The sequence below is a fragment of the Rhinopithecus bieti genome, unplaced genomic scaffold (assembly GCF_001698545.2).
Source record: "Rhinopithecus bieti isolate Rb0 unplaced genomic scaffold, ASM169854v2 scaffold_65, whole genome shotgun sequence".
Classification (NCBI taxonomy): domain Eukaryota; kingdom Metazoa; phylum Chordata; class Mammalia; order Primates; family Cercopithecidae; genus Rhinopithecus; species Rhinopithecus bieti.
Window position 1 is genome coordinate 2,889,973 of NW_016803344.1, and position 9,762 is coordinate 2,899,734.

A 9,762-nucleotide genomic window follows, 5' to 3' on the forward strand; every position below is an offset into this window, starting at 1 on the left:
ATTTAAATTTTTATTTTTTAAAATTTATTTTAAAAAATAAATTATTATTTTTTTAAAATCACACCAGAATCTATTGTGTAAGAATGTTTAAATTCATTAAATCTGAGTGGTTAATACATGGGTATCATATCATAATGATTATTATTTTTGTTTTGATTGAAATTTTTTTTGTTTTTGAGAGAGTCTCATTCTGTCGCCCAGGCTGGAGTGCAGTGTCTCAATCTCAGCTCTCTCCAACCTCTGCCTCCCAGATTCAAGCGATTATCCTACCTCAGCCTCCCAAGTAGCTGAGATTACAGGCAGGCATCACCATGCCCAGGGTACTTTTTGTGTTTTTAGTAGAGATGGAGTTTCACCATGTTGGCCAGGCTGGTCTCAAACTTCCAACCTCAGGTGATCCACCTGCCTTGGCCTCCAAAAGTGCTAGGATTACAGGCATAAGCCACTGTGCCCGGCCTTCAAACATTTTTAAAAATATTTTCCTTGCATAAAGAGGTTTAAAAAAAATGAAGCGTGGCCGGGCGCGGTGGCTCACGCCTGTAATCCCAGCACTTCGGGAGGCCGAGACGGGCGGATCACGAGGTCAGGAAATCGAGACCATCCTGGCTAGTATGGTGAAACCCGGCTCTACTAAAAACACAAAAATCAGCCGGCGCGGTGGCGGGCGCCTGTAGTCCCAGCTACACCGGAGGCTGAGGCAGGAGAATGGCGTGAACCCGGGAGGCGGAGCTTGCAGTGAGTGGAGATCCGCCACTGCACTCCAGCCTGGACGACAGAGAGAGACTCTGCCTCAAAAAAAAAAAAAAAAAAAAAAAAAAAAAAGAAGGGTTTCCTAATTCAGAATGATACAAGGGTGTCACCTGAGGCCCAAGACAGATTGCATGCGTTGGAAAGTTCTCCCTCACCTGGGATGCCCCAGATCCTCTCTTCACCAGCACCTTCTTCAGAGACACAAGAGAGGCTGAGCATGGTGGCTCACACCTGTAATCCCAAAACATTGGAATGCTGAGGTGGGAGAATCACTTGAAACCAGGAGTTTGAGAGCAGCCTGGGCAATATAGCAAGACCCCATCTCTACAAAAAGTTTTTAAAAAATTAGCCCAGTATGGTGGCATGCATGTAGTCCTAGCAAATCAGGAGGCTGAGGCAAGAGGATTGCTTAAGCCCAGGAGGTCAAGGCTGTAGTGAGGTAAGACTGCACACTGCACACTACAGCCTGGGCAACAAGATAAATTCTGTACAAGTAGATGAGGCAGTTCTGCCTCTTTGCCTAAAGATTGTGGGAAGTGTGCAACTGCAATGATAAAAAGGACACTCTATGTGACAGCAAGATAAAATTGGCTCCCAGTCAACTGTGAAAGGCATTGCATGGGTGACAGATGAGTGTTATTAACAGAACAGATTATTTGCATCTTTCTATTTCTGCAAATTATTCTTGTTAACTACAACCTAAACTCGTCTGTTTCCATGTTGTTGAGGAAGTTCTCTGTGTAGCCAAAATAGACACAAAACACTGTTGAAAATTGCACAATTGCTCAAATTCCTTGAGTAAAACATTTGGTACTCTTGAAATCTTCGAACTAGAGTCAAAGCCTGTATTGCCTTACCCAAGGTAACTGGTGGATGCGCGTGTGTGCGCGCGCGCGTGCGTGCACACGCAAGTGCCTGCATGCAGCAAACAAGTTACATTTATTTCTGTAAAAAAGTAAATAATACTGAAGTGTAGAGTTGATATGACAGCTTTGCTACCCCAGCCTTACCCAAGTCCCTTCCTTCATCAGAAATAAACTCTGCTATTAATGAGACATGTTTTCTACTGGGTCATTTTCTATACATATATAGGCACATGCATATATATATTACCTTTAGTATTAAGGCTTTGATATCATGTTTGGTGTTCTACAACTTGCTTTTCTCTAATATGCAAAAGTTTTTATTTATTGATAAATTACTGTGAGACACACACAGTTCAAAATGTTGTGTATGGCCAGGCAAAGTGGCTCACAGCTATAATCCCAGTACTTTGGGATGCTGAGGCGGGTGGATCGCTTGAGCCCAGGAGTTTGAGACCACCCTGGGCAACATAGCAAGATCCCATCTCTACAAAAAAATAAAAATTAGCCAAGCACCGTGGTGCACTCCTGTAGTCCCAGCTACAGTCCCAGGAGGCTGACATAGGAGGATTGCTTCAGCCCGGGAGGTCGAGGATACAATGAGCCATAATAACGCCACTGCACTCTACTCTAGATGATAGAGCAAGTCCCTGTCTCAAAAAGAGAAAAAAAAAAAAATACTATGCATGCATTGGCCTATTTAATTCTCATTAACAGCCCTAGAAGGCACATAATACTATCTTTCCCATTTTACAAATGGGGAAGTGGAAACTTAGAGTGCTTTAAGCGGCTTCTCCAAGGTCTGATAGACAGGAAGTTTCAGAAACATGATTTGAATCCAGACAGGGCCTCAGTGGTTACCCCTGAGCTATGGTGCTCTATCTTGTCACGTCACCACATATAGCTCTCTTTAATTGTTTTAGGTGCTGTGTGGTTTTTCAACAGAATGGATGAATCATAGTTTACATAACCATTCTTCCATGCTAGACATTTGTGTTGTTTCCAGTGTTTTGTGACTCATGCCTCTTCTTGTACACACCTCTTCATGCACATGGGCAAATATTTATCTGGACTCGATACCTGAAATTGGAACCACTGTGTCATAGGGCATGCATACCTAAAGTATTGACATATACCACTAAGTTCTTTTCAGAAAGGGCTCCATCAATTTTCAGTTCCACCAACAGTAGGTATACATATAGATTCTTGGTATTATTAGCTAGAATAACCATCCCCACAAACTCTGATTGCTATTGATTTTTAAGGTATTTGCTAAAGTGATTGGCAAAAAAAAAAAATTTTTTTATTAATTGTTGTGACCTCTACTTCCTTCATTTTTAATGAGATTAAAATCTTTTCATATATTTATTGGACTTTTTTCTTCAACTTCTGTAAATTGCTGTTATCTTTTGTTCCATTTTCTATTGATTTTTTCTTATTGACTTGTTATATATATACATATATATACACACACACATATGTATATGTATATAATGATTAAAATTCTTTTTCTGGCCAAGCATGGTGGCTCACACCTGTAATCCTAGCACTTTGGGAGGTCGAGGTGGGCAGATTGCTGGATCCCAGAAGTTTGAGCCTGGGCAACATAGCGAAAATCCGTCTCTACAAAAAATACAAATAATTAGTTGGGTATGGTGGTGCGTGCACCTGTAGTCCCTGCTACTTGGAGGGGTTGAGGTTAGAGGACCACTTGAGCCCAGAAGGTCGAGGCTGCAGTGAGCCGAGATCATACCACTGCACTCCAGCCTGGGTGACAAAGTGAGACCCTGTCTCAAAATAAATAAATAAAAATTTTTTAGAAAATAAAACTATTTTCTGCTCTGCACATTGTAAATACTTTTCTCAGTTCATCTCCTACTGTTAAGTTCATTTTGGTGTCTTTTGACTCAAGAAATGTTTAATTCTCATGAAAACAAATTCAATGGTCTTTTTGGGGGGAGTTCTGGGGCTGAGTCTCACTCCCCGCTTTTAGAAAAACCTTTGTTTCTTACAAAAAATATAAATATGTAATACATGTTTATTGCAGACAATATAGGCACTACAGATAAATAAAAGTAAAAGCAAAATCAAGTATAAACCTATTCCTCAGTTACAAAGATTATTAATATTTTGGTATTTCCTACTAGTGCTTTAAACATAAGAACAGATATAATTCAATATTATATATATTTAAAAACAGATCTGATATGATTAGGCTTTGTGTTCCCACCCAAATCTCATCTTGAATTGTAATCCCCGGGTGTTAACAGAGAGACATGGTAGGAGGTGATTGGATCATGGGGGCAGCTCCCCCATGCTGTTTTCATGATAGTGAGTTCTCACGAGATCTGATGGTTTTATAAAGAGTAGTTTTTCCTGTGTTTACACGTACTCTCTCCCTCTCCCCACACCCCTGGCCTCATCTGCTACCATGTAAGATGTGCTTGCTTCCCCTTCTGCCACGATTGTAAGTTTCCTGAGGCCTCCCTAGTCATGCGAAACTGTGGGTCAGTTAAACCTCTTTCCTTCATAAATTACCCAGTCTAGGGAAGTTCTTTATAGCAGCATGAGAACAGACTAATACAAGATCACTTTTTTATTTTTAATTTTTATTTTATTTATTTATTTATTTTAGATAGAGTTTTGCTCTTGTTGCCCAGGCTGGAGTACAATGGTACAATCTTGGCTCACTGCAACCTCCACCTCCTGGGTTCAAGCAATTCTTCTGCCCTAGCCTCCTGAGTAGCTGGGATTATAGGTGTACACCACCATGTCCGGCTAATTTTGTATTTTTAGTAGAGACAGAGTTTCACCATGTTGGTCAGGCTGGTCTCGAACTCCTGACCTCAGGTAATCCACCCACCTTGGCCTCCCAAAAGTGCTGGGATTACAGGAGTGAGCCACTGTGCCTGGTCCAAGGTCACTTTTTTAAAAAAAGGATTCTGGTCTCCAGCTCTCCTTCCCTCCTTCACAGGCCCCACCTCAGCATTTAAATGTCATCTGGAACTTTGCCTGAGCCCCAGATTCTCATGGGTCTCATTTGCTGTCTTGCTTCAGACACTGAAGGAACTGAGCACAAACTTTCCATTATTTTCAAAGGGGACAACATATTGAGTTTCTGAGGCTGTTAGAAAAATATATGATTTGTGCCACTAAAGTTAAAGATAGAGGGCATTTTTTTAGTGGACAGAAAAGTAATAAATATTAGGAGCATTGTTTCACTCTCAAATATCATTATAATCATGAAGAAGGAAGAAAAATAATCACTCATGATACCATTACCACCTGTTTTCACATTTTTAATGACAGTCAGCAAAACTGGTAGGTTTAAAAGAACAATTATCGTGCTCGCTTCGGCAGCACATATACTAAAAGAACAATTATCAACTTCTTCTCACCTCGATTTTCTGCTAGTGAATTTCACTGTTGCGTGTTGAGGGCTTCTGTTGCAACATATGTGTGTTCATTTCTGCCTATACACGTGGCATCTCTCCAGCTATTAAGCCACCCACAGTTAATTCATGTATATCGTCAGTTCATTAGGGAGTGCAAGGAAGAGGGGTTTTGAAAACTCTGTTTTCACTCAACCTAGTGCGTGTGGAAAAAAAGAAAATTCTATTTTCTCTAATTACATTTTCTACCGTACTCTTTGAATCCCTCTTCCCATCCCTCAGTGGTATCTACAGTAGATGCTGTTGGTACCTTAACAATACAGCTCTCAAATTCACACCAACCTCTTGTTGGTTTTTTGTTTTTTGAGACCGAGTCTCACTCTGTCACCCAGGCTAGAGGGCGATGGTATGATCTTGGCTAACTGCAATCCCTGTACTCCAGCCTGGGTGACAGGCGAGACTCTGTCTCAAAAAAAAAAAAAAAAAAAAAGAAAAGTTAGACTCTTCCTCTCCGAGAGCTGGAAATCTATGTTCCAGGATTTTCCCTGCTCCCCACCTCACCCAGGTGCCCTTTCCAGCCTAGTTCTCCACTGTTGGCATTCATGAGGAGAAGAGGCTCTGCCCTCCTCCTTGACTGCCCTCCTGGGAGGATTCTCTCAGGCTGTGCTCTGCAGCTGGAGGCCCCCGTAGAGGCAGTGGACTCCGCTGAGATGGTGAGTGCCATTCTTTTGGAATGCCACATGAGTTCATGTGGACCCTTTCTACTCCTGAGGTCACCCCTCAGGCAAAGGCAGTCAGGTCTCCCCTCAGCCTCTACCAGTCTCTGTACTCCAGCCTCTCTCTGGAGGAAGCTTCTCTTTGCTGGACACCACCTGGGCAGCCCTAGGTATCCACCCACCACTCCACTTTATGCTCCTTTGTAAGGAGGTGTGGCACCCTTGAGGCACTCTTCCTGCCCTCAGGCGAAGGGAAAGCCCTCATCCTCTCCTTGTGGGGCACATTTATCCACAACAGCCTGCTTCATCAGGCCTCCCCTTTTCACAGTTTCTTACTCAAGAAGCACTGCCAGCCTCTGGCTTTAAGAGCACTCCCAAAGTCCAGGGGATACGTGTCAACTCTCCCCAAATCCCTGAATGTGTGAATATCCAAAACTGAGTCCCTAATAGCCTCCCCAAACCTGCTCCTCCTGCGGTCATCCTACCACAACTAGTGGCAATTTCTTCCTTCCAGATGCTCAAGCCAAAACCCATGGAGTGAGCCTCAACTGGTCTCTCTTCCCCATACCCTAGTGTCAATGCGAGAGCAAATCCATCAGCACCACCTTCAAGATACATCCAGAATCCAACCACTTGTCATCACCTTCACAGCTATCATCTCTCACCTGAATTATTGTAATGTCCTCCCAACACATCTCCCTGCTTCCAGTCCGCTCCCTGTATCAGTTATCTAATGCCATATCATCCTTACTGAATATCCTTATTGGATATTATGGAGTACATTTCATAAGAAACAGCCACAAAACCTCAGTGGCATGAAATACTAATGCTTCTGGGGTTGACTGGGGACCAGCTGATGGCTCACGCCCATGTCTGGGGATCAGCTGGTTGAGTTGACTGAGGCTGTTCAGCTCTGCTCTGTGTGTTTCTCATCCTCTAGCGGGCTCGCCTGGGCTGGTTCTTGGGATGATGGCAGAGGCACAAGACAGCAAGTGGAAACCTGCAAGGCTCCTTGAAGCCTAGGTTTGGAACTGCTGTGCCATCACTTCTGCCTCGTTATATGCGCCAAAGCAAGTCATATGGTCAAGCCCAGAGTCAGAGTAGAAGGTCCTTACCAAGTACATGGCTGAAATAAAATCAAGTGGTAGGAAAGAGCATGTTGCCTCTTGTTGGGTGGAGCTGTAGTGTGACAGCAAAGGGTGTAGATGAGGGGAGGGATGAGGACTGGGGCTTTTAACACTATCAACCTCCCACATTCCTGTCCTGAGAACAATTCCATTGATATAGCACTTCACTGCTTAAAACTCTCCCGACTATAAAACTCTTGGAAGAAAATTTAGGAAGAAAGCTTTATGACATTGGATTTGGCAATAATTTCTTAGATATGATGCCAAAAGCACATGCAACAAAAGTAAAAATAGATAAATTGGGTTACACCAACATTTGAAACTTCTGTGCATCAAAGACACTATCAAAAGACTGAAGAGGTAGCCTACAGAATGGGAGAAAATATTTGAAATTACATATGTAATAAAGGGTTACTATGCAAGCCATATGAAGGATTCCCACAACAACAAAACGAACAACCCAAATAAACATGGGCAAAGGACTTCAGTAGACATTTATCCAGAGCATACAAATGGCCAACAAGCACATGAAAAGATGCTCAACATCACTAATCACCAAGGAAATGCAAATTGAAACCACAGTAAGATACCATCTGACACCAATAAGATAACTACTATCGAAACAAACAAAAAATAAATTTAAAAAACCAAAGCAATCAAAAGAAACAAAAAACAAAACAAAAACAAACAAAAACAAAATGAAAACAAAAAGAAAAAACAAAAAAGCAGCAACAAGTATTGGCAAAGATGTCAAGAAACTGAAGCCCCTGGCCGGGCGCGGTGGCTCACACCTGTAATCCCAGCACTTTGGGAGGCCGAGGCGGGAGGATCACGAGGTCAAGAGATCAAGACCATCCTGGCCAATATGGTGAAACCCCGACTCTACTAAAATTACAAAAATTAGCCGGACATGGTGGTGGGCGCCCATAGTCCCAGCTACTCGGGAGGCTGAGGCAGGAGAATCACTTCAACCCAGGACGCAGAGGTTGCAGTGAGCCGAGATCGCGCCACTGCATTCCAGCCTGGTGAGAGAGCAAGACTCCATCTCAAAACAAAAACAAAAAACACCTGGAGCCCCTGTGCATGGTTGATGGGAATGTAAAATGGTACAGTCACTGTGGAAAACAGTATGGTGATCCCTCAAAAAATTAAACGTAGAATGACCCTATGATCCAGCAATTCCACTTCTGTGTATATGATATGGTTTGACTGTGTCCCACCCAAATCTCATCTTGAATTGTAGCTCCCATAATTCCCACATGTTGTGAAAGGAACCGGGTGGGAAATAATTGAATCATGGGGACAGTTTCCCCATACTGTTCTTGTGGTAGTGATTAAGTCTCACAAGATCTGATGGTTATATAATGCGAAATTCCTTCCACTTGATTCTCACTCTTTCTTGCCTGCCACCATGTAAGATATGCTTTTTGCCTTTCGCCATCATTGTGAGGTCTCCCCAGTCACATGGAACTGAGTCCATTAAACTTCTTTTTCTTTATAAATTACCCAGTCTTGGGTATGTCTTTAGCAGGAGCATGGAAACAGACTAGTACAGTATATTACCGAGAGAATTTAATTAGCTGGCCATGGTGGCATGTGCCTGTAATCCCAGCTACTCAGGAGGCTAAGGCAGGAGAATCACTTGAACCCAGGAGGTGGAGGTTGCAGTGAGCTGAGATCGTGCCACTGCACTCCAACCTGGGCGACACAGTGAGACCCTGCACAAACAAAACAAAACAAAACAAAAAAATGTGAGAGACTTGCATTTGGTGTTTTCCACTGATCTGAGCATCCATGGCCCAAGAGTTGTCGTATATGATATTGTAAAAACTGGTCACAAATTCCTCCTATCCGCGCCACTGCTCAATGTGGCTTTGCATCTCCTCCCACCAAGAAGTGGAGGTAACCTCTCTTTGCATCTGGACAGGCCTTGTGACTTGCTTTGACCAATAGAATGTGACAAGAGTGACATTGAGGGAGTTCTGAGCAGGGCCTCAAGAACCCTAGCAGCCGCTGCTCTCACCTTCTTGGTACCGTGAGGTCACCAGGTAACGCAGCCAGAGCTAGCCTCCCTGAGTAAGAGAGAGTGTGTGGAGAGAGTGTCTAGGTGACAGCTGGCACTGATTACACCAACTGTAATGAGGATCAGCCAGCCCCAGTCATGCCTGATTACAGCAACACAAGTGGCTGTATTAGCTTCCTATTGCTGCTCTTACAAACTTTGCAACTTAAAATAACACAAATTGGCCAGGCCCAGTGGCTCACGTCTGTAATCCCGGCACTTTGGGAGACTGAGGCTGATGGATCACCTGAGGTCAGGAGTTCGAGACCAGCCTGGCCAACATGGTGAAACCGCTGTCTCTACTAATAATTCAAAAATAATCGGGCATGGTGGCTCACACCTGTAATCCAAACGCTTTGGGAGGCTGAAGTGGGAGGATAACTTGAGGCCAAGAGTTCAAGACCAATCTGGCCAGCATAGTGAGACCCTGCCTCTATTTAAAAAATAACAAAAATTAGCCAGGCATGGTGGCTCATGTCTGTAATCCCAGCACTTTGGGAGGCTGAGGCAGGTGAATCACCTGAGGTTGGCAGTTCGAGACCAGCCTGACCAACATAGAGAAACCTCGTCTCTACTAAAAATACAAAATTAGCTGGGCATGGTGGCACATGCCTGTAATCCCAGCTACTCGGGAGGCTGAGGCAGGAGAATCACTTGAACCCAGGAGGCAGAGGTTGCAGTGAGTCAAGATCATGCCATTGCACTCTAGCCTGGGTGACAAGAGTGAAACTCCTTCTCCAAAAAAATTTTGAAAAAATAAAATAACACAAATGTATTATCTCACAGTTCTGTACATTCAACACAGGTCTCACTGGGCTAAAATCAAGGTTTCAGCATGGTCGCGCTCCTTTC